Below are 26849 nucleotides of genomic sequence, written 5' to 3' on the forward strand. Positions count from 1 at the left end.
ACAAAAAACTAGCCGGGCGAGGTGGCGGGCGCCTGTAGTCCCGGCTACTCGGGAGGCTGAGGCAGGAGAATGGCATAAACCCGGGAGGCGGAGCTTGCAGTGAGCTGAGATCCGGCCACTGTACTCCAGCCTGGGCGACAGAGCGAGACTCCGTCTCAAAAAAAAAAAAAAAAAAAAAAAAAAAAAAAAAAAAAAAGACAAAGAAACTGTAAAACACCCAGAATAAAACACTTTATAATCTGGAGATCATTAATAAAACTAAATATGGATTTAAATAAAATCCATGTTGCAAAGCTATACTTTATTACTAATACTCATATTGAAAGAAACAAGTACATATTTATCATGATCATCATCTAGAAGGTGTTACTGAAATTATTATAATCTAAGCAGGTGGGGGTTATGTGAGTAGATAGTTTTACTGTGTGACAATGTAAGGGGGCTCACAGGACAGGACTCCTCTATCCAAAACAAACCCCCCCACCAAAAAAAAAACACGGCCGGGTGCAGTGGCTCATGCCTGAATACCAGCACTTTGGGAGGCTGAGGCGGGCGGATCACGAGGTCAGGAGATCAAGACCATCTTGGTTAACACGGTGAATCCCTGTCTCTACTAAAAATACAAAAAAAAAAAAAAAAAAAAAAAAAAATTAGCCGGGCGTGGTGATGGACGCCTGTAGTCCCAGTTACTCAGGAGGCTGAGGCAGGAGAATGGCGTGAACCTAGGAGGTGGAGCTTGCAGTGAGCCGAGATTGCACCACTGCACTCCAGTCTGGGCAACAGAGCAAGACTCCATCTCAAAAAAACAAAACAAAAAAACCAAAACAACAACAACAACAAAACCCAAACCCTCCACATGGAATTCTACTGCTTGAATCTAATGATAGGATTTAAATTTTCCTTCCTTTGGCTCTCTTCAAGACTATTTATCTTCCAGATTCTTTTATTAAAACACAAACATGGGGCCGGGTACGAGGGCTCATGCCTAATCCCAGCACTCTGGGAGGCCGAGGCAGGCAGATCACCTGAGGTCAGGAGTTCAAGACCAGCCTGACCAACATAGTGAAACCCTGTCTCTACTAAAACTACAAAAATTAGCGTCGCCTGGTGGCGCATGTCTGTAATCCCAGCTGCTTGGGAGGCTGAGGCAGGAGAATCGCTTGAACCCAGGAGGCGGAGTTTGCAGTGAGCCGAGATCACACCACTGCACTCCAGCTTGGGCCACATAGGAAGACTCAATCTCCAAAAAAAAAAAAAAAAGTGAAAAAAACCAAAAACCCCAAAACACTGGGTTAGGGTGTGAAGGGGCCAGGAAAAGGAGTAAAAAGTCACATCAAAGCAGCTATTAGTAAATTTCTTCTGAGAAGTAGTTACTGAGCTGCATTCGAAATCCTGTGTGAATAAAACATGGCTCAAGTTCCTGGGTGACAGCTCTAGCAAAGAAGAGGTGGCATGGGGTAGGCATAAGGTATAAAAAGTGAGCTTTCATTACCACGATTTCTATTACTGTGGACAAAGGTCAGACCTGTGAGCAAACCACAATGACACTAAAGTCCAAGAATTTTTTTTTTCAGTCATATAAGAGATAAGAATACCCAATGTAATAGCAGGCAAGCATTCCTAACCATATTGTTTGGTCTAGAATTTTTTTTCTCTTTCTGTTTCACCTATCTATTCTCCACAATGCACACAAACATGGAATAGATATTTAGAGCCACGTGTGCAATGCAACAACCTTGACAGTCTTTAGATTTATTATTTGATGTGAACGGGCAGCAGGGTAATAACTTTGACTTCCATATGAGACCTTATTAGTCATGTACATACAGCACATTGACCAGAAGTCTCAAGGCCAAGTGCTGCTCTTATGAACTAATTAAGCATTCTGGTGGGCATATTTTGTGTCCAACCAGTGATATGGTGGTGAAGTACATGCACCCTGGAATTAGATTGCCTTGGTCTGAAGCCCTGCTCTACCGTTTACTAGCTCCATGTCCCTGAGCAATGTAATTAACACTGTACCTCAATTTCTTCATCTATAAAATGAGGATAATAACAAGTTACTGTTAGGTTGAGATAAAACATGGCAGTACTTAGAACATGTCTAGCACATGGTAAGCCTCAATAAATGGTGACTGCTATTATTACAGTAGAACATACGGTTTTCAGACCAGGTATCACTAGGAATATCTCATCCTATTGTTAAAATATTACTGTCTATATGCAAATTTAATCCTTCCCCAAACTTCTGTTGACATCTTTTTTTTTTTTTTTTTAGTGAAGAGAGAAAAAACCCTGATATTGAAAAAATACTGCTTAGGGCATATTTTGATTATTCTCAATTGTTATTGTAATACTATGCTAATTTTACCTTATTAAATATTGAAGAAGGCCATTACCATTGGGAAGAAGTTAAAATATATTATATAAAATTAAAGTAATTTATCTTTATGCAATAAAATGTTAGAGGATACCAGATGCTATTTTTATAATAAACATCTATTTTCTAAAAAGGTCATTATGTCATTCATATGCCAACAAACAGAGAAGCAAAAGAGAAATGCATCCCTGGGTAAGCTGAGATCCTTCCAGAAAACATTTTGCCTCCATATTGTGCTAAACTAGGGACACCATTGAAAAGAATAAGTCAAATTTCCAAAGAAAAATGTCACATGTCTATCCTGTTGAGGCACATAGGCTAGGAGGAAATGTAAGGTAATAATAAAGGCATCAGGCAAAATTTGTATCTGATCTGGCTTTGCAACCTGGAATTTCTCCATTTTTTTTCTAATTTATTGTGACATTAAAATTATGGTGTTCATTTGGGGGCAGTAAAATATTTTATGAGTTAAGAGAAACTCAATCTTAGAAAAGATTATTTTTAAATTCAAATTTTTGATTAAAATATAATACTATCAACTCAATAACAGAAAGCTTTTTAAAAAATTACATTTTACTTTACATTTTGTTCAGGAAATAGAATTAAATTTCATTGAATCAAAGTTTTGTTAAAAATAACTCTTTAAAAAAATAAAACAGCAAACTATACAATATTCCTATATTCTATAAATAGAACTAAAACACTCCATTATAAGGAGGACCACTATGTAATACCAAAAAACAAAGAATAATTTTGATAATAAAATGAATTTAAATTGTAATGAACTCTCTAACATAATCTGCAAAGAATTCTATATAATTTGAACAATTTAAAAATAGTGTTATTGTATATCTGAACAAAGATTTCCCATTCCTTTTACCAGGAAGACAGTTAAGGACAGACGATTAACGTAATTTCATTACAGATGCCAAAGTGTGTTATATGCCAGTCAGATTCAGAACAATGGCAAGCAAAATGTGGAAATGTTCTTTTCCACAGACAACATTTACAGAAATTAAAGTATGTATTAAATGGTTTTCCAGAAAATTGGTTCCAGACCTACACAGATCACTAATGATTTCTAGGACAACAGCAACTAATGAAGAATTGCTACCAGGCACCTGGGAAGTCATTAGCACCAACAAGGCGTGACTGGTATGAGCTACAGAAGAAAACAGGCAGGGTGCCCCCATGACACCAACTGCATGACCTCTGGCCATCCCATCTCATGTTTCTGGGATAAATTTTTAAAGTGCCAACTCAGGTGTCTCAGATTTTTTTTCTTTTGCTTATCCTATGGACATCAGAAGTAGAAGGGAAATTAGATAATTTTCCTATTTTTGAAAAACATATGGCTCTTTTCCATTTGATTGAATAGAAGATGAATGGATACTGGTATGGGTTTTGATTAAAAAATATCTAGGGGCTCAAAATGAAAAATTTATGAATATAAATTATTTGGGCATTTAAAAGTATGATTTGGTGCATTAATTATGGTGAATTTGTGTATAAGTACATACGAATTTCCTCTGAGGCCAATACATCACTTTAGGACACTATTTCTGAGACTTGCGACTCAGCTTTGTACATACTCTAGGGTTAAATGCCTTTCATCATAATAAATATGAAATAATTATTAAGATGAAAATGTTTCACAGAAATACCACCTTAAACATTTGGCCTGTGTCTAACTGATCACCCTTTCTAAATAGTGACCAAATTACAAAAAAAAAAAAAAACCCACAAAAATATCAACAACAGAAACAATGCAGCTCTTTCCCCTTGTATTTCACTCAAAATTGTCTGCTTAGTAATAATGACATATTGTTCCATGTTATGGCTTCAAAAAATGTTTCCAGTGACCCTTGGGAATGCTCTGTACTATTTTCCTTCACTTTCGCTCTTGGCAAAATTTTCTTCATTCAGATCACTCTTTGAGAAAATCATTTCAGTCTGAATTGTGTACATTCTAGGTCCCTCAGTTAATATGAGTTTTTGACCTTTTGGTTTCTACAGCTAGTTCTCTTGGAGATGACTGATGGCATGAATTCTGCTTGCATGGAGTCCCTGAGAAACCACTCCCCTTCTTCAAAAAAGTACACTAAATCTCAGGACAAACTGGGATGACCAGTTATCACCACTGCCAACCCTGTTTTCTGAGTTCCAATTAAGATGTCCAACTGAGAACAAATATGTCTCAACTAAGATTGTATTCACAGAATGAAGGAACTAAAGTTCTGGGTAAATTTAAACAAAGTGACAGAAGGCAAGGAGCTACTGTCCTCCTCAAGGGGCAACCTGCTTGACTCCCAGCATCTCTGCCTACCATTCCCACGGCCTCACCTCTAGTTTTGGGATCTCAGTACAAATATATCTAGCAAAGCAATAATTTCCTAACTGCTTTCTCATCTTCTATGTCCTTTCACCACATTTTCCTAAAATATAGATGCCAAATTAACCTTCTCAAAACAACATTGGGCATATATCACTTCTCACTCAAGAACTTAATGAATTCATAACTGAATGTAATTCAAACTCAGTATAGTGCATTCACAATTAGACATATTTTAAACAACAGATTCATCACAGTCCTCTCTGTCTTCTCTTAAAAGCAGCCCTTCTATTGCATTTATTTTATTTTATTTTATTTTATTTTTTGAGACAGAGTATCGCTCTGTAACCCAGGCTGGAGTGCAGTGGCACCATCTCAGCTCACTGCAACCTCCACCTTCTGGGTTCAAGCAATTCTTGTGCCTCAGCCTCCCAGGTAGCTGGGATTACAGACGTGTGCCACTACACCCAGGTAATTTTTGTGTTTCTAGTAGAGATGGGGTTTTGCTATGTTGGCCAGGCTGGTCTCGAACTCCTGACCTCAAGTGATGTGCCCGCCTCAGCCTACCAAAGTGCTGGGATTACAGGCATGAGCCACCGTGGCTGGCTGTTCTGCTACATTTTCTATTCTGGTCAGTATCACCACCATATGTCCAGTCTCTAATGGCAGAGATCAGGCCTTGCTCTTTCTCATTCTTCATTCTCAGTTGGCAAATAATACTGTGAACTGTCTCCTCTTAAGCCCCTCTGTTAGGACAGTGGCCCAGGCTCTATTGTTTCTTATCATCTCTAGCCTCCTACTGGTTTCCAGCTTCTGATTTCACCAGTACTCCAATCTATCTTACATACCTACATATAGCTGCTGGGCTGTCTGTTCTGAACTCAGATCTGATCACGTGACTCTTGTACTCAAAATCCTTAAGTGGAATCCCATAATCTATCCCAAATTCCTGGCCACAGATGACCTCTCCAACCTGTCTTCACAGCACCTCCAACTTCTCCACCTTCAATCACCTACCAAGGCACTTGGAGTGTATCTACTACATGGCTTTACATAGGATCTACTTGACCTCTGCTCTCCCAGAGCCTGGAATGTCCTTCTCCATGTCTGCCTGGGGGATGTCCACCCATGTTTCACGTTCTTTCTCAAGGATTTTCCTGATGCCATCATGCAGAGTTGCTACATTTACCTTTATATCACTATTATACCTTTACATGTATATGTACATAACACATGGACATGTACATAATATATATGTATATTTTCATGTTTTTGTACTAATTACACCATGTTGCAATTACTGTGCTGTATACACTTCATGTATAGTTTACTCACTACTGTTTAGGAATGTCTGACGCACAGTAGCTCACTTATGAATGAACGTATAAATGATTATTCATTCATGAAGAAAGGAGGGAAGAAAAGAACACCTTTCCAAAATTACTTCCAATCATTTCTTAGGTCTACTTGCTGCTTTAAACTGGTTTACTTGTTTTCTCTTTTACCATTCAAATACCATGCTTATCTCCCTCCCTGCTTAAGACATTGTGATTTTCCCCGCTGTAATTTCTACTCTTTTTAATTTTTCTAAACTACTTTTAGAATCATTCTTCCTTAATGATCAGTTAAAGTCCAAACTAATCACAAACCTTGGTTAGTCTCCCAGTACCTAGTGGTCACCATTCTTTTGAATTCCTAGAGTACTTTTGGCCTCTATAACAAATTTATACATCAATAATGCTACTCCATGCTTTTCTTTTTTGATGTACATATGTGTGTATATGAGCAGTCAATTTATACATATACATCTGAATGAGTGTGATTCCCTGAAGAGCAAGAGCCATATCTGGCTCTTTTTGTATTTTTATCACCTCTCACAGTTCTCTATTTATAACAAGCAATAGATAATGTTTATTAATAAAGATGGCCACAAGACAGGCCTTACATGTAGGTTCCACAAATTAGTATTTTATTTGTATCAATGAGACCCAAATGACTTCAGAATAAACTGTGATTTATTATCAATAAAATGTTGAGGTTCTAAGATCAACTATAAACAATGTTCCTACCACTCATTCAATGGTTACTGAACATTTTTTTTATGAGGAACCACATTTGACTCATAACTGAGGGAAATCTGTTTTATAAAAGAAAGGCTTTCCACTGTGTACTCTTTCTAACAAAGGTCTTTCCATACCCTAAATGTTGGCTCACTTACTGGATCAAGGCAGCGACATTACAAGAAAGAAAATAATTTGGACAGAATCAAGAAGTCTTTTATAATGTAGGTATTTGAAATCTACCTCCTTGCTGAACTTGGAGATTAATCTACAGAAGAAAACTCTTAGCATCTAAAGGTCTGTTTTCAGGAAAATAAAAATGTCTATCAATCTACCATAAACCTGCTCTGGGTTATCAACAACCATCAATAGCACATGAGAAGACCCAGGGGAAAATTTAGGGTATGTTTTCCTTAGGGATGACTTCTGGTTTGGGTAGAATATATTTATTTTTCCTACTCCTCTATGGCAAGAAAGTTTCTCAGATACTTTTAAAAATATCCCAGTCAAATAACTTATTATTTTGCAAACCAAATCGATTTGAAGACTGTGTTGCATTAAAGAATATCTATAGTTAGATTCTCAGTAAGAGAAAAATGTTACATAATAGAGAAATATTTTACAGGACACTTGGAATGTAGATATATTTTCTAGGTCATTTGAATCATTTAAATATGGTACTTTTGTCTAGTCATATTTATCAAGTTCCTTCTCAGTTTTGTGCCCCCGGCCCCCCGGGGAAGACTGTCCTCTGCCTTCCATTCTCTTTTTTCATAACCTGTTCCTCCTATGGCCTTTCCTTCCCCAAGCTAATAGCTTCTGTCAGCAGCTTTATTCAGTACAGTATCAAAAGCTTTGCAGAAAACCAGATTAATCGTGCTCACTGCTTCTCTTTGTTTACTACTTCAATTCTTGCAGAGTTCAAGGCAAACCAAGAAAATGCATGTCTAATTATACATGTATATTCCCTCTTAGATACTTTTTGGGTGCATTTTGCTTTTAAATAGATCATATAATTAAAAGCTATCTGAAGACTAATACATTTCAAATAAGATTAGTGTTTCCAAATATAGCTTCCAAATCAAACATGTATTAAAATGATTTAAACACATATTCTGTGTACCTCAAGTTCCAAAACAGAAGTTTATGTATGCAAATGCAACAGAAATAATTCAATATTTTCCATTTTCCACAAATACTACCTATGAGGCAGATTTAAATAACTATTTAAAAATAATAGTAAACTTTGGGGTTAATTATTATCACTGAAATAACAGAAGTTACGTATTCTGTGAACCTCAAAGCAGACCTTTGAATGGTCTTGTCACTGATATGTGTTAAAAGAATAAAGAATCTTCATTGAAGTCTTATTCTTAAAATATCAAAATGCCATCCTTCACCATTAATTTCATGTCAAGATTTAACAGCAATAAATATTGCAGACTTTACCACTTCTTTATATAATGGCTTCATACGATAATATTTTGTTACAAAATCCCCTCTTATTCAAGATGAATTCGTTTGCTTTGCTTTTCCCAATGTTAAATGTAATTTTTCTGAATAGCACGGATGGTTTCCTATTAAAATACTATAGTGTGAGCCTCAAGGCACAGCAGGCAGTGCCATCGCCCCAGCACCACTGGGCCATTTCTTTTATGCCTGGACCCTCTCACATCATTTTAGAACATGGATTTCTAATCCTTTTGGTCTTCTTGCTGAGAATTAAAAGGTCAGAAAGTTTTTAAAGTAGCAGTAGAATCCTTATGTCTCAAAGTACAAGTTACAAATTACAAAAACCTCCCACTTATCTTTTCCAAACCATTAGTTAGGTAGAACCACATCAGGGTAAGTCATTCTGGAAATATGCTATGAAAAAAAACATGTTGTTTAATGAGAATTCAGAATACAGCAGGAGAAGTCACAACCTGGAATGAAGCAGAGTGGAAACAGAATTACCCTGGCTGGCCTGAAAGGAGTGGGTTTCCAACTGAGACTCCAAGTGTACCAAGTGTCTAATGGGCAATCCATTTACACATCTCTTCTCATATTATTGAAGTGCAAACTGTGCTCCATAAGTATTTCCAGATTGATTTCTTTTCAAAACTTTTGAAAAGAACAAAAATAAATCCCTGGGTGGGATTATGCACAGGACAGAGAGATGCCACTAAGCCATGCCACCAAGCATTTGTGTTTATTAGAAGAGCATTCCTCCTATGAACATCATAGTTTATAGAGTCCCAATTAGATTATAATGTAGACACTTTTGTCAGATGATAATATGTCTGTAAAAAGTCTGCTAGATCTGTAGTTTTATTTATAAAGGCACTGGTGTGAAATACACACACAAAAGACCCATGTGCAAAACGGCTCATGTGAGCGAAGCAGCAGCCGGGGAGAAGGCATATCCGACACACCTCAGGTGCAGTGACGGCTTAAGGAGGCATCCCAGGAACACATTAATCAACACATTCAAGGAATGCATTAATCAACACTGCTACAACGGCTGGCATGCCCATTGTTTCACTGTAGCATGCTAAAGAGCACAGAGCAGCAATCTGAATGTGAATTTCCACCATGCTACAAGAAACAAAACCCTTTTCAGGACTGGCTCCATGCACCATATCCTACTCAACTCTTTCAATAGAAATCATTCTCTCCTGTATTTCTGGTAGTTTATGAACTTGCTTTCTGCAACAGTCAACCAGAAACAAAGAATCTTTACAGACCAGCTAAGTTTGACAATAGCTGTAGAAATGCCTTCTGCAGATATGAAAACTTGAATCCATCCAAGAGATTTTTTTCTTTGCCTTACAAAATGAATGCTGTCATGAAAGGCAAAATAAAAGAAAACAAAGCAAAGCAAAAAAAAAAAAAAAAAAAAAACCCAAGCATCTATTTGTGTATGCAGTCAGTTGTGACAGCAACATACTGCATTACCAGCAGGGGCCTGGTCCTGGCCTCCTGCTCCATACTGGGTTTCATTTTCCTCCTGGGTAGTTCCCTAGATAACCCTCCTGTCAGGATTCGACTCCCTCCAAAAGCAGCCAGGGATGAAATGTCCAGATGCTGGAAGGAAGAGACATGATAAAATACCCGCAGAACCTAGGCACACATGTCTACCTTTGTACAGAGTACCATGTGGACCTGAACACCTGAGGCCTTCCAGTATTCCTGCTGTGTCTCACTTCCAATTGTCCATACTTGGAGTATCTCACCCATTAGGTTATGTTGCACAATTAAAGTTCAATAAATGATGATTTTGGTGACAAGAATGCTAAATATAAAGATCCTAACTCTGGATGAATAAGGGATACCATTTATAACTACCATTTGGAATACGCTTCCTCTCAGAGCGAGAATTATTTTAATAGAGGTTATACTTGCTGGGAACAAGAGCCACAGGGCAGTGCCCCCTGCCTTTTGGTGGCACTGTTCTGGTCATTTCGATGAACCTCAAAATTAAAGTCTATGGGTCATGAATCTAGCCTTATTTCATCATGAGCTCTGATTCTAGTAAACCTAGAAAACAGTTAAGAACTACAAGCCAAAAGTGCAGCAAGGAAAACAAATCAAATCCAGTAAGTATATGCAAGAAGCTATTTGCAAAGGTCACTGCATTAGCCCTTTGGTGTACAAATGCTGAGTGCTCTACATTTCGTGTACTGTAGTGACTTAGGCAGCTTTTTCTTTCCAGTTTCAAACCAGATACTTCTCCCCACTAGACTACAATGGGAGGAGAGGTGGGAACACGCAAAAGTTGCAGGATTCCTTCTACTGACTACTAGCACCAATTATTGCTGACACAAAAACATAATGCCGCTGTTTTCATCACTGTCTCACCATGGCATTATCCTTACCCAGCTATCTCCCAAGAGAAAATGCTGATGTCTTTCTTCAAACACATTTCAACTGCTCTTTTGGAGCCTTCAGAAACAGCTATCAAACTGAGCAGCCCAGGGTGGTGGGAGTGGTGAGAAGGGGGATAAGGTGTCCAGAGAAAAATGGCTGTGTCCCACAAGAATAATGAGGACAGGATGCAAGGGGCAGAAATGAGATGCCTAATCAATAAAGGCATCTCAATCATGGATGCCAATAAAACTCACAGATAAATATCAGAAAATGTGTAATTTAGCCTCCCTACAGAAACGTTGCACATTGGATTTAATATGCTTGCATGTGACCCCAGGACACAGGGCATTGCTCAGACTTCATGTGGAAACAGAAAGCTGGGGAGTCGCCTGGGTTGAAAGAACAGAATGTTCTTCACTGCACTGTCATTTAGCTTCCAGGAATGCTGCATTTCAGTGGTAAGTAGTCCTTCTGTGAAAAAGTTCATCACGGTCACAATAGAGGGACTGTCCAAGTATGCTAATGCTTCAAGAGATGTCACTTAGTTGAAATCTGTGTCTTGCCTTCATGCTATGTCACAGTGAAGAGGGAGGAAGTTAATATGTACAAGAAAAGATTGTTCTAGTTTTCCAGATGACTACATACTGAATCAAACTTTACGAGTCTAAAACAATAAAGAGGTAAGTATTTTTTACTTGGAGTTAGATCCCTGTCTTGGTTTTTGTAAGTTCTAGGTTTCCCAGGGTAACAGCTTTATTCATGAGCTTTTTACCTTTAGCTTCATGAGGCAAGTATTCTTTCTACGGGTGCTGTGTGTCTTCTTGATTTGACTGGTATCAAGTAACACGAGAAAAAACTTCTCGGCTTTAAAATGATCCTGTAGGACAAAATTTTGATAGCTGTCTTTACTGTTAAATTGTATGAAAAATTGGCCAGGCATGGTGGCTCACGCCTGTAATCCCAGCACTTTGAGAGGCCAAAGCGGACAGATCACTCGAGGCCAGCAGCTCGAGACCAGCCTGGCAACATGGTGAAACCCTGTCTCCATTAAAAATACAAAAACTAGCCAAGCATGGTAGTATGCACCTGTAATTCTAGCTACTCATGAGGCTGAGGGATGAGAATCACTTGAATCCGGGAGGTGGAGGTTGCAGTGAGCTGAGATCATGCCACTGCACTCCAACATGGGTGACAAGTGAGACTCCGTCTCAAGAAAGAAATAAATTAAATAAATAAATAGTATTAAAACTGTATAACTATTAGGACTTTGTGATAAAATACAGGTTCACGTTTACAAATCAACTTAATTATAAGATAAAAGTCTTTTTACTCTTACCAGTTTTACTACTATCTATTCAGAATGTAACTACCCTTCTCTTAAGATGTATGCATAACTTTAGCAACTTGGTATTGTAAAGTCCAAGGGAAAGAACAACTTTCAAGTCATCAACCAAAACAGTCAGCAAATGACTCCAACACCCTGTCAGGTTATTTTTCATACACAGCTTGCCAAATAGGAACATGCTTTAAGGTGCAGCCTGGGCATTCTTCTTCCTCACACTCCTTATGGTTACCATCAGGACCAAACTTACACAAATGTGGCCAGCGGAAAACTCACTTTATGAAGTGATTTCAGAGGCATCCTCTCTCCTCACTCTGGTTGATTATCAAAATGCCACCACTAGCAGCCTTGCATTTCAGCTCAAGGTTTTCGACCCAGGTAGAAGTCAGATTTCCCAGGGAGAGAATGTACACTTTAGGGTTAAAATGGCAAATGTGAGCAGTTTTTATGTGTGACACTGGATAAGGGCAGATAGAGGGCACCTCCCAAAGAGAAGGATGTGGGATGGGCCTGAGAGTTTGCAAACCACAGTCCACAATTCTTGCTGCATGCATTTTTCTGAACATCACAGCATGCCAGTGAATGTGGGAAAAACTACTGAAAACTCTAAGTAGCTACGGAAAAAAACTTATTTATTCTAATGTTAGAGACCAAATACTTGAATAGCCTAGGGACATTCTGAGTATGTGTGCTTTAGAATTTTGAGAAGTTTCAGTAGGTCTTTGTGAGGCCAGGGAAACAAATTGGGAAGACTCAGCATTTAGTTTTGACAAGATTCAACCATTCACGAAACTAAAAAATGAGATATTTTAGTGGCTCTCACAGCACCTGACAACTAAAAGCTCTCTTGAGCCAATTAACAAAAGGCTAGCCAGAAAGACCAACAAGAAGTGTGTATTGAGAAAAGAAGAATACAGCCTTTTCACTTGTTGCTTTAGAAGACACAGATTTTTAATCAAATACCCTTCACACAATGGAAGAAAGAAAAAATAATGCATCCAGAGAGAAAAACTCCCTTAGAACTACCTGAGAGTGGGCTAAGAAATGGGAAAGCACCTGCTGTTGAGCCCAGTGTTTCCACCTTAAAAGGGCACCATGTACTTCCTCATGGTGGCCGCTGTTTTCCCTGCTCACCAGAAAACACCAGTTTTACAAATAAACTCCCACTCTCAGTGCCTTACTACCTCATAGATATCAGACAATATATTATCTATGAAAGAATTTTCCATACTCACTGCTGATACTAGTATTGTATTGGTAAGCCACCATACTTAATATCATTACTAGTAACTCCTAGTTTCTAACAACTGTAATTTGGTATGTGTCCCTATCAGAATGGATGGTACTTACTATCACATTGCTTTACCTTGCAGGTGTTCTTTATGAAATAAGGACACTTGTAGAGGAGAGGGGTACATAAAAACTTTATAAAACAGGTCATTTTGCATCAACAAAGGGAGCTTTCTCTTAAAAGAGCCATCTGTACAAAATTAAGGCTGCTTTGGTATTGGTCATAATTACCTAACATCAATTTTGCTAGTCTCTGCTAATTTCCACTTTTCAGGGACTGTTCAAGCAGAACAAAATTTGTGCTATTTGATTTACCAAGCAACATTCTTATTTTCCAGGCTACTAATTTGAGGATTTCTGATGGTATTTTGAAACACTGTAAGAACTAGTTATATGAAGTCAGTTTCAATATAACACAATGGAAGCAAATTCAGCTGAGGCATGAATCATTTCCTCTCAATTATAAAAGGACATCTCAATGGATCAACCTAAGAATTCTCAAGAACAAGGGACAATATGCTCAAAGGATTTCACTATCTCAAAATCTTGTATACAATCTTCTTTCCTTAACTAAAATCCATGAGTTTATTTGTTAAATGAAATCAACAAGGTAAAGAACTGAATGTCTGAACAATCGTGCTCTTATAATTCCTTTAAAAAGCTATTATTGGTCGAGATACAGTTCTCTGAACTGTGTTCCAGATCTCCAAGTAAGATTACTTTCTCATCAAGTTCAGTACTATAATAGATGGCCTTTCAGAAGGCATCATAGGCCTAACAGGGTCCACTCTAGAGCTGATAATGCTGAATGGCACAAATAGGAATGGGGCGGACAGCGGGGTGGGAAATAAGAAACGGGGAAGGAATTTACAAAGCAGAAATCATATTTCAAAGTAACATTTAAACTTTCAAAAGAGATATTTTTATTATTTGGACTCCATTGTGAGACAAGAAAAATCATTAATGGATGGTATACCCTCAGGAGACTTTTGATATATGATTGAATCAAAAAGAAAATTATTTTCTTGTAAATGATTCCCTATAATTTTTAATCTTTAGTCCTTTTAGAAACATTTTTACCAGCAGTGCTTTTCCTCTGCTCTCTATTTTCTGGGCTTTATGATTCATGATTTAGTTAAACAAAAATCTTATTACTATGAAAGGACACGAGGGCTGGTTTTCTTCCCTATGTATTTGATCTATCTTCTTTGACACTGGTATGATTAATGTTTTTGCATCTATGTTTCTACTCTCTGTCTTTTATCATACGCTCCGGATTGAAAAGTATTAACTATGGCAATAATATTACATAATCACATTATTTAATATTATAATTCTCATCTTTAACTATGAATTCAAATGTTTTAAGAAGACAAACTCTTACCTTTGAAGAAGCTCTTCTTATCTGAAGAAGTTGTTCTTCCTTTTAATTCTTTAAACCAAAATTCTTCTTAGCATTGCTCTGTGGGTTAAAAAGTGGGGGAAATGTTAACAAGACATTGATTGTCATCAATCACAGCAGACTGTCAATATATTAACTCCAACTGGCTCTCTGATGGGAAACACAATTAAAGAGAGAGCCCTGCAAGGAAGACAAATCATGACTAGATTTGCCAAAACGTATCTCTGCTGGCTTCGATCAAAAGTGACAGCAGAGAAGTGACCAGAACTCTGGTGGACATCCCATTAAAGGATTCCAGCCTACAGAGTCACGTCTGATTCCTGTTTTCAGTTTAGAGGAATAAAGAGGCTTTTGTAATGTATCTATACAGTGTGGATAAAATACTTCTTTGCTATGGGTTTATTATTATTATTTAAATTTTTTTATTTGGTAGCATAGGAACTTTTTAGGTTATGTTGGAAAGGCCTCAGGTTTTCAACAAGGGTCATAAATAGAAGCTGGGAACAGCCAAGATCTGAGGAGCAAGTTCCACCTGGGCTGTGACAAAGGCTCAGCAGTGGACAGCTCCCAAGTTCTGCAGTCTCCAACTCTCCTCCCATCAGCCTCAATGTTTCCTTTGCAAATAGTCCAGCTGAGAATTAGCCAGAGAAAGAGAGGAGGAATGGGGAGTAGAACAATCACAGCTGAGCACATTAAGTTTCATTTTTTAAACAACCAATTCAGTGACACCCAAGGTTTCTAAGGGAGGATTTGTGTCTTTTTGAACTTTGGATTTCTGGGAACAGAAGTCATACTATCAACCTCTGAAAAACCCCTCAGAGAAGAGAAACAAGTGTCAATTGAGGAACTCTGGACTGCACTCAAATATTAGGACAACTATGAATTGCAAAATTATTCTGTTAATAAAATAAAAGATGCTTAATAATCTCAGCTGGTTTTGCCCATATATGTGTTATAAAATATTTCCTGCATTAAGTTGTGAAAAGTGTTAATTACATATAAAACCACACTTAATAGATTTTCATTGGATGTGAAGCAATGATAATTTATCAGGACAAAATATTAATATTGTGGAGGTTTGTAATTTTTCCTTAGAATTGGAACCAATTTTATAGTAATATTCAGTTTTCACTTTTTAAAAAACCCCCTAGAGTTGTGTAGGAGAGCATCTATAAGAATTTTAAGATACATCTACAATAACAACTCAATTCAGCAAACTTATATTGAGCACTTAATACACATCTGCCAATTCACTGGATAAATCTAAACAAGAAACAAAATAAAATACAAATATTTCATGCTTCCTACCATGACGGATCTCGGTACACATGCTGATGGATTCCTAAGTTTTAATAGTTCTCAGCATAATCCAATTTAGGGAAAAGTGCTCTAAAAAGCACAGATGTGTAATTCTGCATAACATGGTTCCATGGCATCATGTGGAAAAACTATTTAATCCTTGCTCATATGTACTATTGATAGGGCACTGCTACATTTTTAACCTCCTTGTGGTGATGTAAACCCTGAAGCCTTTGGGAAGACCACCAAAAGACTGTATTAATTATATTACCACATCAGCAATTATGCCAAACATATCTAGGAAATGACTTTTTGTTACATTCATTACTCTTATTTTGACAAATGTGTCAATGGCCTTTCATTACCCCAAAACACATTTAGGTCGAGAGAATAGGGTAATACATCATTGCTCAGGACTAATTTTCCAATAACCAGGTAACAATTTAAGTTTTTAACCAAAATGCAATCAACTTACCCTATTAAATAAAACCAGTCCTAAGTCAAAAGGTCAAGATAAGATTTGATGCATTTTTAATGTAGACTTCAGAAAAGACAGATAACATCTACGTGAAAAATGTAAGAAACTCAAAGGCCACAGTACACATAACAAACCAATTACAATAATAGTAATTCAATAACATACAGCACTAAAAATTCAAATAATTCTGAAAAGTGAATACTTGACTTAGCCACGTACAGAAAAATAAAATAATAAACTTCCTGTTTCAGAGTAAATTGCTATGGATTGGGATACATTTTTTGCAGAACTTTTTCGGTGGAAAGAGAGTTGTTTGGTTTTAAAATGAGAATTCATAACATTCAATACAACTGAAAATCTGCTATTACAAGCAGTATTAGGTAAAAAGTATCAGCAGGCAAAAACTTGTAAAATCTCATTTGGCTTATACTTTTTAGGTCAACTCTAAAGGTATTAGAGATGTTTACTCTGGTTCTTGTGAGGCTGATTTCTAAAAACTGGCCTCCTTAACAATACAGTAAAGGTTAGATTACATTAAGATATCAAGCCTTTGACCGCTGCCCCCAACTCCAGTCAATTCTGTCCTGTTTACATTCTTCAAAACAAATACAGTTGAGAAATAGTTTTCAGAACATCAATTCTGAAAACTTTATATGCAAGAATATATTTATGTATTTGCACAAGTATGTATTTGTGCAATATGCAAAACTGTTCTGCCTGTTATCGCTATAAAATGACAGTAAATTATAAATTTATATTTAATCTTTGGTCTTAACAGAAATTTTAGTAGTAGTAAAATCATACTAATCCCAAACTCTTTTTTTTTCTTAATTTCCTGCCTTTGACACGATCCTTGGACTGAATTTGGGTTCCATTCACATTTAACCAGAGAAAAAAGGATAAAAAAAACCTTGTTAAAACTGGCGTTTATCTTTGGTTTCTCTAGGGTATGCCTGTCATCCAGCCGCTAATTCAGCTTGACATGGCCAGAAGCCCAAATCATCTTGAAACCCAGTTCTCCCATTACAGCAGCCTATGAAACAAAATACACTCCAAAAAAGAGAGTATGGTCTGAGACAAAGCACGTTCTCCAACTATAGCTCCACCAGATGGCACCCAGAGGGCCCTCCCTCTACCACAACCTAGCTGGCTGGGCTCCTGGGAACACAGGGCCCCGACTTCTGGCCCCAAGTTTAGCACCAAGTTCAGCCTACTCCTGCAAGACTAAACTCGTTGGGACTTGGGACTGACCCCATGTTACACATCTTGTGGAAGTTAGGATGGGAGCAAGAAGGGATCCATTCTAGCAAGAAAGTCGCAGGCGAACCGATGTGGATCATGCTTTACCTTTCAGAGAAATTAACACATTGGTCCTTGAAGGCTGAAGACTGATCACTCACAGAAGCATCTGACTGCCTCAAGTGACACTATCATTTGCTACTTTGTAGACTGATGCAAACATCTAATAATGAGCAAATTACATTGATAGAGGACACGTTGGATATATACCACCTTACTGTCAGTGCGTTGGAAATCATGTTGTCATGTACATGAATGTAGCCGTCCATGGTACATAGTTGCTGTGGTCTGAATGTGCTTCACAAAGTTCCTATGTGGGAAACTTAATTACCAATGCAACAACATTCAGAGGTGGGATCTTTAAGAGGTGATTAGTTCATGAGGGGCTTTGCCCTCATGCATGGATTCATGTCAATATTGTGGGAGCAGGTTTGTTCTCACAAGAGTGGACTTGTTATAAAAGTGAGTTCTGTTCCCCTCTTCCTCTTGCTTTCATGTACACGCTCTCTTGCCCTTTCTCATCCTTCTGTCTTCTGCTGTGGGATAATGCAGCAAGAAAGCCTTCACAAGATGCAGGCCTCTTGACCTTGGACTTCTCTGCCTCCAGAACCATGAGCTAAATGCATTTATTTTCTTTATAAATTACCTAGTCTATAGTACTCCGTTGCACAAAACAGACTGAGACATTAGTGCTTGGTATACTTCATGGTTTCATAAAAGTACAAATAGAAACCTAGAAGTTCAGGCCAGGTGCAGTGGCTCACCCTGTAATCCCAGCACTTTGGGAGGCCAAGGCAGGTGGATCACGAGGTCAGGAGATTGAGACCATCCTGACTAACATGGTGAAACTCTGTCTCTACTAAACAAAACAAAACAAAACAAAACAAAACAATTAGCTGGGCATGGTGGCGGGCACCTGTAGTCCCAGCTACTCAGGAGGTTGAGGCAGGAGAATGGTGTGAACCCAGGAGGTGGAGCTTGCAGTGAGCCAAGATCACACCACTGCACAGCCTGGGTGACAGACCAAGACTCCATCTTAAAAAAAAAAAAAAGAAAGGAAACCTAGAAGTTCAGTGTGCAGCCACAGCTAGCTGTCTAACAAAGAGTCATGCCCTCTCTGTCACGTAAGGTGGCTGTGGGGAAGAAGTTCCTGTCCAGGGTCTACATTTCCAGCTCTCCTTGTGTCTAGGTGTGACTGTAAGGTGTAAGAGAGCTAATATGTGTCACTTCTTTGTTCAGATGTTTAAAAAGAAAATATGTCTTTTCCACCCCTCCTATCTCTTCTCTGCATTTCTGGCTGTATGTCAATGCCAGTGAAACCTGAGAAGTTGCACGGCATGGCCTTTGTCAGCTTAGGTGAAGAGCAGAGATCCTTCCCTCCGCATTCACGTTCTACATCCCTAACAGTGAACTGTTACATAAGCTGAGAGGAACTCTAATTGTGTGACGTTTCTGGTTTGGGGGTTTGTTAGAATAGCTAGCTCTGCCCTATCTAATAGAGTCAGCATGTTGTGAACATAATAGAAACCTTAAATGAAATATTGTCCTCATTGGTCCTTCTTCTACGTCTATAATCTAAGAAGGAGATTTAATTTCAAAATATAAGTGTCTGCAGAGCAGTAGAGCAAATTGATTAGAGGGTATTAAATAACTCCTTAATAGAAACAGTTAAAGTAACAGTGTTGACTTCACCTAGGGAAGAAAAAGATTAAAAGAGTCTAGTTAAACTGTCAATGAATATATGAAGATTCTAAAAATTTTATGTGGCAGATAGTGAGAAACTATTTTTCAAGTTCACTGAACATAAAACAAATACAGAAGGCTCTGTGTGATGGCTATAAATTAACACCATATCTAAGAAAATGGGGAAGACTGAGGCCAGGAATGGTGGCTTACGCCTGTAATCCCAGCACTTTGGGAGGGTGAGGCAGGTGCATCACTTGAGGTCAGGAATTCAAGACCAGCCTGGCCAACATGGTGGAAGCCTGTCTTTACTGAATAACAAAAATTAGCTGGATGTGGTGGCGGGCACCTGTAATCCCAGCTCCTAGGGAGGCTGGGGCAGCAGAATCACTTGAACCCAGGAGGCAGAGGGTGCACTGAGCTGAGATGGCGCCATTGCACTCTAGCCTGGTGACAGAGGGAGACTCAGTCTCAAAAAAAAAAAAAAAAAAAGTAAAAGAAAAGGAAAGGGGGAAGATTGAAAATATAATTTTTGTGAGAATCTGATTCTGCAGATTTAGGAGAGATCTGGAAATTCACTTTTCCTCTTTCTTTCTTTCTTTCTTTCTTTCTTTCTTTCTTTCTTTCTTTCTCTCTCTCTCTCTCTTTCTTTCTTTCTTCTTTCCTTCCTCCCTTCCTTCCTTCCTTCCGTCCCTCCCTCCCTCCTTCCTTCCTTCTTCCTTTTTTTTTTTTTTTTTCTGGAGATGGAGTCTTGCTCTGTTGCCCAGGCTGGAGAGCAGTGGTGCGATCTTGGCTCACTTCAAGCTCCTCCTCGTGGGTTCACGCCATTCTCCTGCCTCAGCCTCCCAAGTAGCTGGGACTATAGGTGCCCGCCACCACGTCCAGCTAATTTTTTGTATTTTTAGTAGAGACGGGGTTTCACTGTGTTAGCCAGGATGGTCTCAATCTCCTGACCTCATGGTGCGCCCGCCTCGGCCTCCCAAAGTGTTGGGATTACAGGCGTGAGCCACTGCACCTGGCCAGAAATTCACTCTTCTAATAGGCGGACCCAGGGGGTTCTGGTACATGTGGTCCCAGGCCACACAATAATCAACAAGGTGAAATAATGTCTCTAGGATAATGATGGTTAAACAATGAAATACACAACTTTGTGAGGCTGTTAGATTCCCTTTCTCGAAATAATATCAGGAATGTTTCTCATCCACAGGGTGGAAAACACACTGTCAACAAACACAAAAGAGCACTTGGAATCTAGATAAGTAACACAGGATTCCAATGCTTGAGCAGCTCAGAGTCTCGGGAGAGTGACTGTGAGTCTGTGTATGTATGTGTGCATACGTGTGTGTAGAGAAGGTGGTGATGAGAAGGAGGAAACAAAGATGACCCCTGGTTCTGAATGGAGAACAGGAGGTTTCATTCATGGGGAAGCAGATGTACTTCAGCATGGCCCTGGGAATCCCAGTCTCCCTTAGGCATACTAGTCCTGGAACAGCCTCCAGATGATGTTGCCACCCACCAAGATATAGAATGAAAAAAATGAAGTCGAGGCACCCAACCCTATTCAGGAAGCAAAAGCAGTTCATGTTTATATATTTTACAAATCAGACTTCTATGTAAAGTGGGAAGAAAGATTCTAAGGCAAATAAAAAATGTTCTATAAATCTACAACTACATGAAGAGTTACTGTTTAATTGGTATTGAGGTTCAATATGGGATGATGAAAACATTCTCTAAGATGGATATGGTAATGGTCACACAACAATGTGAATGTACTTAATGCTACTGACCTGTACACTTAAAAACTGTCAAAATTTCGAATTTTGTGCTATATATATTTCACCACAATAAAAAAGGAAAGCATGGCTATAAACTTCCTTCCAACTCTGTAGGTTAATAGATATAATATTTGTAGGAAAAAATTCAACTTATACCCTAAACTCCTCCATTAATACTTTCTGTGTCCTTGAAAAGTTAGGAAAACATTAATTTATTCAACAAATATTTAGTGACCAACTACCATGGCTCAGGCACTGTTCTAGGCACTGAGGATGCAGTAATAAACAGAATAGAAAAAATCCCTGCCCTCATAGAGCATTTATTTATCACCTCATTATGCGAAACATTTATTAACCGCCTATCATTTGCCAAGTTCTATGCTGAGCACCAGAAATACAATGGTGAAAAAGAAGTGAAAGCCTTAGAAACCCAGTCTCGTCTTGGCTTATGGTCTCATAAAGCTTATGGTCAATAGCGGAAGATAGATATTGAACAAATAATCACAGAAATGGATCTAAAAAAACCAATTTTGAAAAGTTGTTAAGGCAGGGGTATGTGGTGCTCCTACAGTGTGTGGTGATGGAAACTGGCTTTGTCAAGGTCAGACTTTTCTAAGGAAATGATGACTGAGCTGAGGTCCTACAGAGTTGGGGAAGGAATGATGTGCTACAGTTTTGATACCAATGCACAATTTAATTGGGCACAAAAATAGAAGAAGAAAAGCAGGGGACAAGAGGAACAGGTCTGATGAGGTTGACAAAGCAGGCAGAGGCCTGGCCATTTGCAGTCCTGCAGTTCTTTCTGCCTTTATCCTAAGAGCAATGGGAAGCCATTGATGTATTTTAAGAAGGCTGAGGGTGGAAGAGGAATGATTTGATCAGAAATAATACCTATTTTGCTGCTCTAACAATTTTAAAAGTACCAACTGAAAATGAAGGCAAGAACTACAAGTGAATTCCCATACAATTATAAAAAAACACTTTTTGATAGTGTTTAATATACTAAAGATTTATCATAAGATAAAAAAATTATTAACAGCACTCCAATTTTTAATTATTTGGTATTGATCAAACATAGTCTCTTGGGCCAGGAACAGTAACTCATGCCTATAATCTGAGCACTGTGGGAGGCTAAGGCAGGAGGACAGCTTGAGTCCAGGAGTTCGAGACCAGCCTGGGCAACACAGGGAGATCCTGTCTCTATGAAAAATAAAAATAAAAATAAATTATCTGGGCATGGTGGCATGCACCTGTGGACCCAGCTACTTGGGAAGCTGAGGCAAGGATTGCTTGAGCCTGGCAGGTTGAGGCAGCAGTGAGCCACTGTACTCCAGCCGGGAGGATAGAGCTAGACCCTGTCTCAACAAAACAAAACAAAAGAACAAAACAAAACAAAGTCTCTTAAGGTTCTATTATATAATCTACTAATGAAGCTGAATTTGTTTTTATAAGCCTGGTAAATTAAGTTGCCCACACCTGATTAATATTGTTTAAAACTGAATATTTTAGGCCAGGCATAGTGGCTCACACCTGTAATCCCAGCACTTTGGGAGGCTGAGCTGGGTGGATCACCTGAGGTCAGGAGTTTGAGACCAGCCTGGGAAACATGGTGAAACCCTGTTTCTACTAAAAATACAAAAATTAGCTGGGTGTGGTGGTGGGCACCTGTAATCCCAGCTACTTGGGAGGCTGAGGCAGGAGAACCACTTGAACCAGGAGGCGGAGGTTGCAGTGAGCCGAGATCATGCCACTATACTCCAGCCTGGGAGACAAAGCAAGACTGTCTAAAAAGAAAAAGAGTGAATATTTTAAAAAACAAAACAACAGTGAAACTATCTGATTACATAAATTATATTAAACTTCATAAAATATGATTATTTAGGCACATATAAAGTGACAAAGGAAATTTAACTAATTGTTGTACGTATTTGATTAATATCTAAGAACTTGAACAAAGAATCTAACACACATACAACCTTTCTTCCCTTAAAATATGATTATCAATGTAACATATACTGTTGAATGGGACAAGAAATTCAGACCAGCATAATACTGTGTGCAAAGAGAAAATATATATGGTAATAAGAAAAATTCCACACTTTGTATACAATTAGGTTGTTCACTATGTTAATTTACGCAGGCGTAAATGCTCAATAAGTAGATGACAGGCATTTCTGCGCATTTCAGATTCTGGATGAAGACAAGGATAGGAAACATCAAACTTTTAATTGCATAGTGAGCTAATCTGTCCCCTGAACAACACAGTACAACTCTAGACTATCATTCAAGTTTAGAAAAGTTGTATAGGTTTGGCTCACATAATTTGCATAATTCATCTTTTAACCACATTGTCATTTATACAATTAAGATCTGTCAGTTCATTTATCTGCTTACACTACATTAAGAATTCAGTGTATTTAGCCAGAGAAAGTTCCCAAGGATGCTTCAGCCATGTTTTATTATAACCTACTGTGTTATAACCTACTAGTTCATTTCCGTTGCTTTAAAATAACACCTGAGACTGTTTGTAAAGAAAAGAGGTTTATTTTTGGCTCATGGTCTGCAGACTGTACAGAAAGCTTATAATCATGGCACGAGAAGGGGAAACCGTGTGTTACCTGGGGAGAGAGTGAGTGAGAGACAGTAGGGTAGGTCTCAGACTCTTTTAAACAATCAGATCTCACAGTATTTCATTATCACAAAGAGGGCACCAAGCCATTTATGAGAGATTCACCCCCATGAGTGAAACATCTCCCACTGGGCCCCACCTCCAACACTGGGGATCTCATTTCAACATGAGATTTGGAGGGGGCAAAACATACAAACCATATACCTACCAAAGGCCCCTTATTTTTATAGGTCCTGGGAACTAAGACCTACTTGCAAAGAGGCCTCTACAATTATCACTTTTTGAGATTGAGGCTCACAAAGATCTTAACTTTAAAGTTTAATCTGATTTGATTTAAGACCTAATTTTATTGCTCTATCCATTTACACTTCAGTCTGACCAATTTTAACATAATTGCATACAAAATTTTTCAAAAATTTCATGTGCAAAATTCTTCTTTCAAACAAACTTTTATATGCCCAATTAAATTGACTGTTGGTATCAAAACTGTAGCTCCTATTCTAGCAGGTGTTAGAAATAATAAACCAGATGTAAAGACAGGCATAAAAATATAGTAAAGCAGATTCAGGAACAGTGAAGGAGAATGAATGCATTTCCTTAAAAGGAAGGCGAGGAAGACTTTTTTTTAAAATTAGAATTATAACTTGGCTGTGCATCTTTTTTTGTTGCTGTTGGCAATAAATAAATCTCATTATAAAGATGAAATGGGAAGAAGTTTTGAAAAACTTTCAAACAGTTGGATAAAGACTAGACATTTCTTTCTTTTTCAAAGCTGGCAAGTCATTTTTGGTTCAACATTCTTTTTAGATGTTCTAGTTTTCTAGTCTTCCCTTGATACAGACATGAACTTACAAGTAGTCCCCTCACTTTTATATTTCCTCACAACTTCCTGAATATTTGACAGGCTCATTGAACTGAATTTGAAGTCTTTTCATAGTAGTGTTCTGGAAAGTAAAAGGAATGAACCACAACAGAAACAAAATAAAGTGGGTTCCAAATATGACTCTGATGTAGCTTCTGTGATGTTTATCCCACGTTCCCTATTGGTTGCAACTTAGGACCGCCTAATGAGGACTTTGTCTCTAGTTCTTAGTTGTCTGCAAACACTGATTTTGTTTTAGTTACACTGATTTTTTGAACCAAATGGAACTTTCTGAGCATAAAAAAGCAAGGGAATTCTAAAAGGATTTAAATTATGGCTTTGGAGGACTCCCAATCACACCTAAGCCTGCTGTTATAGATATCTCGGCAGTGTCATCTGAGGAGAGTGGACTAATGTTGATCAATATCAAAATGGCTTTGGGAGTCTCCGACCACTCGGTTCTCTAAATCAGTCTCCCACTTTAAGGTTATGAAACACTGATCTTAAAGAAATCTGGAATATTATCAGTTGCAGGTTGCTAACTACAGTTAAGTTCAAATATAAAGCTGCCCATTTAAAGGGGTCATCTTTAATGTAACATAGCCTGTATTAAACAAACCATTATCATAAATAAAGCAATCAAATTATGAATTAAATAGCTTACCAAGTGACATTAAGCAAATTACTTCCTCCTTGTGTACAAAATGGGGTTAATAATCCTGACCTATTTCTCAAGGTCTCTGGGGACAATTCATTTAGGAATTGCCTAAGTGCTATATAAATGTTACTGGCGTTATGAGAGCTTGGTTTTATTGTCATTGGAAGGCCTATCATAATACGGAATTCAGAGGTTTTAGTCAGAGGTGAATTAACAAAGCAAGGTCTATGCTAATACAAGCGCCCTCTGACCTTGGATCACTGAGCTTGAAAAATGGCACAGATCAGAATGTGAATGAAGTTTGCATTTTCAGAGACACTGTTTTTGTTAATGTATTTCTTATGCAATTCCTCTGCTTTGAAAATCGTTACTGTGGAAGCAAAGCAACCAATTTCTATTTCCACCATTCCATTTCCACATTTTTTCATTATTCTCCCTTGCAATTCCCAGCATCATTCGCATTTAAGCATGACATTGAAGGCATCCAAGGCCTATCCTTCGGAATCAGCTATCCAGCACACCCAGGAAACATGCCTATAAGTGGATATAGGCTGTGTATACACCAAATCTCTTTCATTTTAAGAATTTTATCTTTATTGTGCAATAGCCAGACTTTTATTACTCTTAGAGAAAGCAAATTCTTTTTCTCACTTAAATTTGCACAAGTTATTCACTTATTTGTCAAACAGTTTCTGAGTTCTTATTATGTACCAGGCACTGTCCTAGGTGCTGGAGATAGTAGTAAATAATACAGGCAGAAATCCCGTTATTCAATAGCTTATATTCTAGTGGGTGAAGACAAATAGTAATTAAAATAAGTAAACAAATATTGTGTTTTAGGTTGTAAAAAATAAAGTATGGTGAGAAAATAGAGTGCAAAGATAAAGAGGGGCTGCAATTTTAAGTACAATGGTCAGGGAAAAACCTTCTTGGAAGGTGTAATTCGAAAGAGATTTGAGGGCTGTGAGCGTGAGAGTCACTGGGAAAGGGCTTTGCAGGCAAGGTGAAAGTTCTGGGCAAATCCAAAAGCCCTGAGGTTGGAATCTCTTTGCCTGTCTTAGAACAGCAAGGTGGCCAGGTGGGTGAGAGGAGCAGTAAACAGGAGAACAGTGGGAGATGAAGTAAGAGATGTAAAGGGGCACCACATGATCTAGGGCAAGACCTCTGGCTTCCACTGAGTGAAATGGGAAGCCCTGGGGGAGTCCTGAGCAGGGGAGTGACATGATCTGACTTCCGTTTTGAAGGGTGGAATAGGCTGTGTTGAGAATAGGCTGAAGGGGAGTGAGATTGAGACAGGAAGACCACATAAAAGGCTGTTACAATAGTCCAGAGCAGAAGTTAGTAGCATGATCCTGTGGGGTGCCACATGGGTAGTTTCACAGCTTTCAATTATTAAACAAACCCTTCTTCTCTAACTGTGGTTTCTTACTTGAGTTACTTCATTCCCTAAAGAAACTTTTTTCCTTTAAAGCCTTTCTTTCCTGATTCCTCCCTGTCAATAATAATGCTTG

General features: G+C 38.2%; 1 protein-coding gene across 5 annotated transcripts in view; it reads right to left on the reverse strand.

Annotated features, from left to right (window-relative positions):
* NRCAM (neuronal cell adhesion molecule) overlaps window positions 1–26849 on the reverse strand; it is a 306610-nt gene that overhangs the window by 151579 nt on the left and 128182 nt on the right. For all 5 annotated transcript variants that reach the window (XM_025379924.1, XM_025379923.1, XM_025379921.1 and 2 more), the window contains one exon: window positions 14638–14715. The gene's annotated coding sequence lies outside the window, so the exon portion shown is untranslated. The remainder of the gene's footprint in view (window positions 1–14637; window positions 14716–26849) is intronic.

The sequence above is a fragment of the Theropithecus gelada genome, chromosome 3 (assembly GCF_003255815.1).
Source record: "Theropithecus gelada isolate Dixy chromosome 3, Tgel_1.0, whole genome shotgun sequence".
NCBI lineage: Eukaryota > Metazoa > Chordata > Mammalia > Primates > Cercopithecidae > Theropithecus > Theropithecus gelada.